The sequence below is a fragment of the Drosophila rhopaloa genome, unplaced genomic scaffold (genome assembly GCF_018152115.1).
Source record: "Drosophila rhopaloa isolate 14029-0021.01 unplaced genomic scaffold, ASM1815211v1 contig_115, whole genome shotgun sequence".
In the NCBI taxonomy this organism is placed as follows: Eukaryota; Metazoa; Arthropoda; class Insecta; order Diptera; family Drosophilidae; genus Drosophila; species Drosophila rhopaloa.
Window position 1 is genome coordinate 9,503,210 of NW_025334990.1, and position 8,710 is coordinate 9,511,919.

Below are 8,710 nucleotides of genomic sequence, written 5' to 3' on the forward strand. Positions count from 1 at the left end.
TGTTTGCAACTTGTTGGCCGTGTTCGATGCGCGATTCCATTCGGCTTTTGGCCAAGCCTCCGATGCAATGCGATGCGATGCGTGTTTGTCTGGCAAGTGGGTCAGAGTCCGAGTCGAAGTCAGAGCCACAGTCACCGTGAGGGGCAATGCCAAAGTCAAAGTCAGAGCCAAAGTCGCAGCCAAATTCAGAGGGAGAGTCGCAGAGTGCTGGCCCCTGCCGAATTTCAATTAAATGCACATAAATTAAAAATTAGTAATAACTCGGGAACGCGGAGCCCAAACAAAACGATGCCAAGCACGCAAAGCCATAAAAAGGAGGAGCACACTGAAAGAAAATGTGTTCTCAGAGTAGTTTGATCTTGCCAAAAGGATCTGTAAAAATGGAACTTTCGATTGGCCGGCGTGGAAAATCTAAAGGTACCACAGGATCTGGTAAGGTTTATAAAATTACTTCTTTCGAAAGCTAAGAAACCCTTTACTAAGTTTAAGACAATTCTGATGCTAATGTAAAAAATCATAGATTTGCTGGATAAGTAAAGTATTGCATTTTGAATTTTCATACATGACAATTTATGCCCAAAGATTTTATTATTCTGAATTTAGCTTAAGGCATAAAAATCCAATTTGCTGTTAAATTTGGATTAAAGAATAATTTATATAGCACGATTTGAAGAATTTGTATTTTATCAATACACTGAATTCTAAAGCAAACACGATTTTATAAGACATATGTTTTAAAATATCATACTTTGGGAGACTTAAAAACGGACATACAACATTAAGATATAAGAAAACAAAAAGTAAGGAATTTTTGGCACCCCAAGAAAAAAGTTCCACCTCGACTATAACTGTCGAATTTGAATTTAATTTACCTATCCAAAATTTGTTCCTGTGGAGCAGCAGCTGTCGCCCGCATAGTTTGCGATGCGTATACGGATGCGTTTATGGCCCAGGACGTGACCCGTTACCCGTTCCCGGCTCCCTGATCCCCCTTTCCTGTTCCCGATTCCCCTTGAAACCTGTCGTTAAAAATCTGTGTGCCAGCCAGGCATTCTCGGGCAGCCTATTAATTAGCCAAACTCAACACCTGCTGTGCGGCAGGCAAATTAACTTGACAGCTGGGAAGAGAGGCGGCCGAAACTGGGAAACTGGGATTCAAATTGGGCGAACTCCAACGGATCCGGATCCCTGGGACCGATTGGGCTGTGAATTGGAAAATAATTGTGCGACGACCATTAAATTACAATGCCTGGATGGATTGGGCCCACGTTCCGGCAATTAAGACATTATAAATAAACAAAGAGCAAATAGTTATTAACTAATAACTGGCACGCGGCAGTGGGCCGATGTGTTGACCATAAAACTTTTACCTTTTCCCGTTGATAGAGCGAGCCAATGAAATATTTATGGGCCAGCCACCTGTCAGGGGGTCAAGGGTCAAGGTTGTCACAGGGAACGAAAAAGCGATTTAATGAACTTGGCCCAGCTGAAAGTAATTGTTCAACTGTTTGATGGTTGAGGTAAACGACCAAATGGGAAACGAAAATAAATCAACTATATATAGAGTCTGGATTTCACATTTGTATGCTAGTTGTTTGGCAAAGCGATTAGTGATTATTAATTGTGGAATGGGTCAATCGGAAATCAGAATCATAGGGAGTCGACTACCTAAAAGGGTATATAATGTTATAGAATTAAGCGAAAAGCAATTGTCTGTACCCCCATCCCGACTTAATGAGAATGGTTCAGTGCACCCTACCGAGTTCCGCCGTTCATTATGCCCAGCCAACCCCTAGCCCCCTGGAAAACTCAACCCTCCGACGATCTGCCGTGCCTTTTGACACACACCTGTGCGGATTCTCAGCCCCAATACACGAGGCTTAATGTTGTAACAGACAGCCGCATAACAACAGTGCCACAACACCTTTTTGCCGACACACACACTCGGGCGCCAACAACTTCCACACCATTTACAGTTCATTGAATTTGCCCGATAAATACGCATAATTTGTATACATTTTATGCGAAACATAGAGGCTCGAGACCGAGACCCCTTGATTTGCTGCATTCTGCTCCACTGAGTAGGCAACGCGAGCGACAGTGAGTCCTGCGAACAGGACCCTTTGCCAGCCGACTGACACTGACACCCACCGTTCAGGAAAAGGACGAGCGAAAGAGCGGCGGAGCGGGCCATAATTACAATTCGCCATAAGCAGACAGTTAACCAACACACACGGGGAAAGGTTTCGAGGAACAAAGCCCCTTCACGGCGCCGCCATCATCAACCCACGGAGAAACATCAAAAACTTTTGTACATTAAATCAAGCATCCTTCGCCATTTGTTGCTATTAACGTCAGCTACAGTGGAGCTTTTATTGGAATGTTCGATTACTTTTATGTGAAGAGCGGAAATCTATGACATCTGAATAGTGTTTCCTGTCTTTTTTAATTTTTTAAGACGATTACATGTTTTTAGGCCTGGTTTAACCCATTTGGGAACTTATTTCACATATCATTGCACAGGCTAAACAACCCAAAAATCTACATAATCTTAATAAAATCTTTTGAATATATAAAATGCTTTAAAAACATAGAACCTTTTTTCAAAGACATTTTATTACTTGCCTTGCTTGGTAAAGAAATACATTTATCGACAAATTAACAAAATGGAACTTATTAAAATATTAAGGGCTTAATTAAAAATAAACCTATTTAGTGAATTATTATCATAAATCTTAACCTTAACTTGTAGCCCTGATAACACCAATATTTTGAATACTTCCAATAAAATTTATATATTAAAAAAAACTTTGCTTAAACTTTTCTTTTTTTTACCTATTTTCTTGCAACCTATTTCAGTTTGAGTTAGCGAAGTTCGCCTGTAGCTTCCGCCCACCCACATTGTGTTCTCTTTGTGTGCTGCTGCTGATTTTCCGTTAATTTCCGCAGCGCGGCAATCGTTGACTTTTCAACGGGAGCATCAGACTCACGGGAGGGCCATTAGCAGGCGCAGAGGGGGTGTGTGGGTGGATGGGTGGCTGGGTGGCTGGGGGGTGGCCTTTGCAACGGCTCACATGCTAATTCGCACACCCACTCATATCCGATGGGGAGTTCGAGAGGTTAGCCCCCATTGTTATCCCTCCGTCGAAGTCGTTGATTTTTCGCATTTCAGCCTTTTACACGCTTCCTCTCTGTCTCTTTGCATTTTCCCATTTTCCGGTTTTCCCTCGCGAATGCGCGTAAGTGAGTAATTTTTGTTTACACTTTTGTAAATAAAGATTTATGTCGCACGGGTTCGCCACTGAGCTCGGCACGTGGCACCTTGGCGATAATAAACCGTGAGCAGTTTATTTACGCAAATTGATTAGTTCGATTATGTTCGACAACCCGGCACAGATAGAAATAGCTTACGAGCCTAGCCCCCAAAAGACATTAAAAACGCTGCCGTCATAGGTGATAAGAGCGAAATAATGGGGAGTGGGGCAAGTGATAAGATTAACAAAAGTAAAACTGGGTCGAGTATATAAAGCATTTCGCTCAGTCGCTTTAAGGAAATTTTTATTAATGCCTGGGAGTCATTACTGTCATTAAACCAGAAATTTGTTCAATTTTATGGTTACAAATATTGATTTTATAAAATATAAATGATTAGATAAAAATATTTAATGTATTTATATTCAAATATTATGGCATGGTTGAGATAACATTTTAGTACCTACTAAATACTTTAAAATTTAATTAAGTATTATCATGGTTTTAAAGGTACTTCATGTTTCAAGTACCTTTCCTCTGATAAGTTACTTTTAAGTGATAAACTAAAAGACTTAAGTTTCTTTTTTTATGATTTAGGAGGAAATAGAGATAATAGAATAGAAAACACCGATTGCAAAATTATGTAGATAGAAACGAGTTAAAGCTCTTAAATCGTCAATACCCCTTAATTAGTCATATTACGCTGTGAAAGATATCCCATTGAGTTTCCTCTCCTATAAAGATGCTATTTTGGATCCGGTTTGGTATCAAGCCCTATTCCACGGCCTCGGATCATTAAAAGTTTTCGCTAAGCAAATGCAATACACAGTTTTCCACGGCATTGTTGCTGCTCCTCTGTGACTTGCCACTTGCCAGGCGAGTGGAAAACTTCTCCACCAACTACAACAACTGACAGAGGTCGAAGGGCGGAGCAGGGGACGCAGGGGACGGGGACACGGAGTGGGGGAAGGCGAAAAGATGGAGCAAGTGTAAAAGAAATAAACGGACTTAAAATAGGAAAAGTCAACATGAGCTGGGCCATTGCGTGTCCGGGGACAGGACGTTTGCCCAGGACTAACTTATTTTATGCCGGTCCGGGGCGTGGACAATGATAATGCGAGCAAGTGAGACGGAGGAGGTGTGAGCGAGAGGGACAGGGGGACTGGGACAGGGCAAACACAAAGATGAGATTTGTTCTTCTCCGGGGGCACAAAGGCGGAACGGCGCTCAAAATGACTGACACGGCTAGCTGGTCACATGGTCAAGAGCGTGAAGCGAGCCATGGCTATAAAGCACATATACACTGGGCCAGGACAAGAGTTAGAATAGGATCTCACACAGACAAAAATTAAACAGAAAACTCGCACAGTTCAATGGCATTTCAACTAACAAAAAAACACACCTTATAGAGATAGAGAAATTTTTTTAATTTATTGATAAAAGTATTAACATAAAGAAAGTAAATAAAAGTTATATTTTTTAATAAATTTCATTAGTATGTCTAAATAAAAAAAACAAATAAAAAATAAGTAAAATAAATTACCTTATTACCTTTATTATAATTAAAGACATTCCATAAAACAATAGTTTAAATTGGTTAGCAACTTTGTTAACTACAGGAACAAATCTTAAACAACTATTTATTATCCATGGAAATTATTATTGCAATCCAGTTAGCAACACGTTGTTGACTAGAAGGAATATTTTTGTGCTACTTACGTTACCAGTTTATAGAACTTACTTAAGTTTAAGTGGAACTACATTTTTAAGAATGTTTAACTTCGTTTTTTCACTGTACCCGTGCGAAATGAAATTCCGTAGAACATTTTGTATCTTGCTTAGTTGTTTTAAACTTTATTGTTTACGCTTGTGATCAGGACGATGGCTCCTCTTTTGGCCATCTTCTCCCGTCCGCTCTTCGCATCTTGGCCCGGCCATTGTGTGGCTCTAAAACATAAACGGAAGCGATTTATGGCGCAAACACAATGAACGAGCCAGCAACAAAAAAGCATTGCAGAAGAATACGACGACGACGCACAACAACAAACATACACAAAGGACACGGGACCCGGTCACATCAACAATTTGTGTAGTGTTGACCAGCAAAGTCCTGCATCCTCGTGGCAGCTCATAAAAAAAGAAGAAAAACTCACACACACCGGCCAACTCAAACAAACAGTCGAGGCAACTCAAGTTGGCGTCTACGAATTCCGCTAATCCAAACAAAAAGTTAAGCACAAAGGAGCCACACAATAAACTTTGCCGAAATATCAACAAATTAGAAAATGACCAGGACTTTTAAGCCGAAGTTTTTTTTTATTTTAAAACAAGAAAAAGATTTATAGAAGTATTGTAATTATTTTTAGGTTTTTTTTTTGGGGAAAATAATAGGTTGTTATGTTTGGAAAACTAGAACGATTTCAAAATATGTTATATGTTAATGTATTAGAAACTAAGCTTGAGGAATAAAAAGGAATTTAGTTTAAGTTTTAGTTTTAGTTTTAGATTTAAACAAACTAAAAAATATTTATTTCTTGATTTTAAAATTAACTCATTCAAAATAAAAGTGAAAATGTAAGACAGTTGAATCTTATTTGATGATAAAAATATCTACCTAATTTTTTATTAAAAGTCTCGTAAGTTTCCGATTAAAAGTCTAGCTAAATTGCCCCGAATTTGCGCTACAAATCCTCTGGGTTCCCATCTCCATTCGTTTTGGGGTCCTGGCTCCGATTCCATTGTCCGCTGGCCGCAACTAAAGTGCTTGTCACTGGTCACGGCCGGAAGTATCTTTATTTCAGCTTTGTTTGCACTTGCACACTCGCGAAGGCACTCGGCACACACATAGATACTCACACACACTGGCGCAGGGCGGAAAGGAAGTCCAAGTGTTATTATCCTGCTTAGCCATAATACGTTGTTAAAATGTTGAGACTTTGTCATTCGCTGGCCCATACTAAAAATCACAAGAAATTGAAAAATGCCTGCGACCTAAGGGAAAGATAAATTAGATGGAATGGGGATGGTGTCTTGAGGAGGGGGGTCCGCAAATAAATGCCAAGGCAACCGGGATGGAGCTGGGGGAAAGGAAGAGAGGATCCTTGCCAAGATTCCTGTGGGAATCGTTGACAGGCGCGTGGCCATTTTGTCTTTGCGCCTCGAAGGGGACTTTATTAAATTTTCAGCACAGGAAATGCTTTGAGTACTTTGCCACCGCCTTTGATTTTGATTCGCCGCCATTTCATTTTTTTTGGAGCCATTGCCATTTCCGCTCTTCCGCTTTGCATATTTTCCTTGTAAGCCATCGCCTGCAGGTGGAAAAGGTAAGGTAACGGCCGCCGCATAACAATTAAGTTCATTAAATTTCAATTAATTCCATTAATTGAAGCAGAAATATGCGTTTCATTTGATTTGTTTTGATAGGCCGTCGAGCACGCCGCATATTTTAGATGAATTTCTTTTCTTATCGTTTCGCTTCGCTTTCTTTTACTTGCAATTAATTACGTCTGCCAAACCACAATTAAAATTAATTTGCCTGGCTAGAGAAGAAGCTGTGGATCTCCGGCCAAAGGAGTCCCGGAAGCTGGAAAAGTCCGAGTTCGGCATCCGCATGTCTGGCAATAAAAATTCTCGGCGTAATTAAAATCAAAGGATTTCGCATTTAACAATTTATGTACGCTATAATTTTTGGGGCGGCAGTAGACAGCGAACGCGCTCGTAAATTTCCACCGCCCTCGTGACGCCCGCTGAAAATCGCTTTATGGTCGTTAATTTGTTGGCCACTGCAACGGGTGGGGGGGTGCGTATGGGGGTACAGGGCTCCACTGTGTGTGCAAATGATTTGTTTCCTTGGCGCCTGTTTGAAAACAAAGGCTGCCGACTGACCAGACAACGAGAACGACAACGGCAACGACAACAACGGGACACTGGCCAAAATGCCGGACTACAGTGCACGTGACTGCATGCCACACATGCCGCAAGGACATGTGCTACCACCCCCCCTTTTCAACTGGGAGCCACTGCATTTCATCGCTAATTTAAGTTAATGGTCATTGTTGTAAATTACATTAATTTTAATGCGATTTCGCACACACCCATGCACCGGAAGTGCTCCCAATCTGCCACCACCACCCCTCATTTTCCCCAATTTCCCCATTTCCCCCGCTTTTCATCCCAAGGGAAAGGCTTTTAAGTGTGTGATTGTTTGGCCATTGCACTTTTATGTAATTACCGCACTAACAAATTACATCAAGTGTCACAAATGAATGCATTTATGATGTGCATTTTAAAATCCCGCAGCCACCGAAAAGACAAGCACCAGAGGGCAGGATAGTTAGAGTGCCGGCATCCAGGAGCAGTAAAAACTCACCAAGTGGCCCTGTTAAGTATGCTAAAGTGCACTGCTCGCTGCGTGCGCGTAATTAAAATGCATTTTGCGCGGCCACGGGATTAAATCATTGTTGGGCACTTTGCCATCATGACGTGCACTGTACAGTTCTGCGCCAATCTCTTGTCAGTCCACCCATACGCCATTACCAGTATTTATGATACATTGTAAAGCTGAAAATTGTTTTGAGATAACAAAAGCGGCTCAAAAATATATATGTTACAAGAGGGTAAAAATAAGTAATAAACCAAAAGTAATCATTTATTATTGGTAATTTTAGAATTATTTTCTAATTTCTATTTTGATTTCAATTTTGTAACACACAATCATTTTAAATATTCCAGAAAAGAAAGAATAAACTTATTGTTTATTATAATGTCCAACTTTGAATTCTGAAAGTACTCATTGAGACTATTAAGAAAAACTTTTAGATGTTCTTATATATGTCAAAAAGCCCGAAAAAATCAACACGAGCTTCTGTTTTCTAATCATAACTCTATGATTTTATGGTTTTAGCAAAATCATGCACATTTTATGCATGCAACTTCAAAAGCCTCAAAAAACGTATTCCTAAAAACTACCATTAGGCCTTGGCATTTGAACTGGATTCGTTGTTGCAAGCGGCCATTGAAGTAAGGTTTTTTGCGACACGAAAACAAAGGGAGGTGGCCCAGCACTAACGCATTGGGGAAAAGGGCCAAGAGTTCCGGGCCGTTTACAATATTTGGGTGCATTTGCATAAAGTGCTGCAGCAGCAGCTCCAAAGCAAAGCAAGGGCAGCGTAAAAATGTCAGGTGCAAAATGGGCAGCCACAGCAAACGCGGCGTATACGCAATGCCGAGCCGAGCAGCAACAGCAGCGAAAACAAACTGGAGAGTAAACAAGGCTGTGAAGTTGCACACTCGGGGCCACAGTATGCAGTATGCAGTATGCAGAGTATATAGAGGAGGCTATCGGGCGGATCGGCATTCGAGGGGTCCATAAACTGAACGACTGATTGAACAGCAAACATGTCGCCCAGTAGCTCAGCTTCAACCCACTCTCTCGCATGTAAAACACATGTTGCCCCTT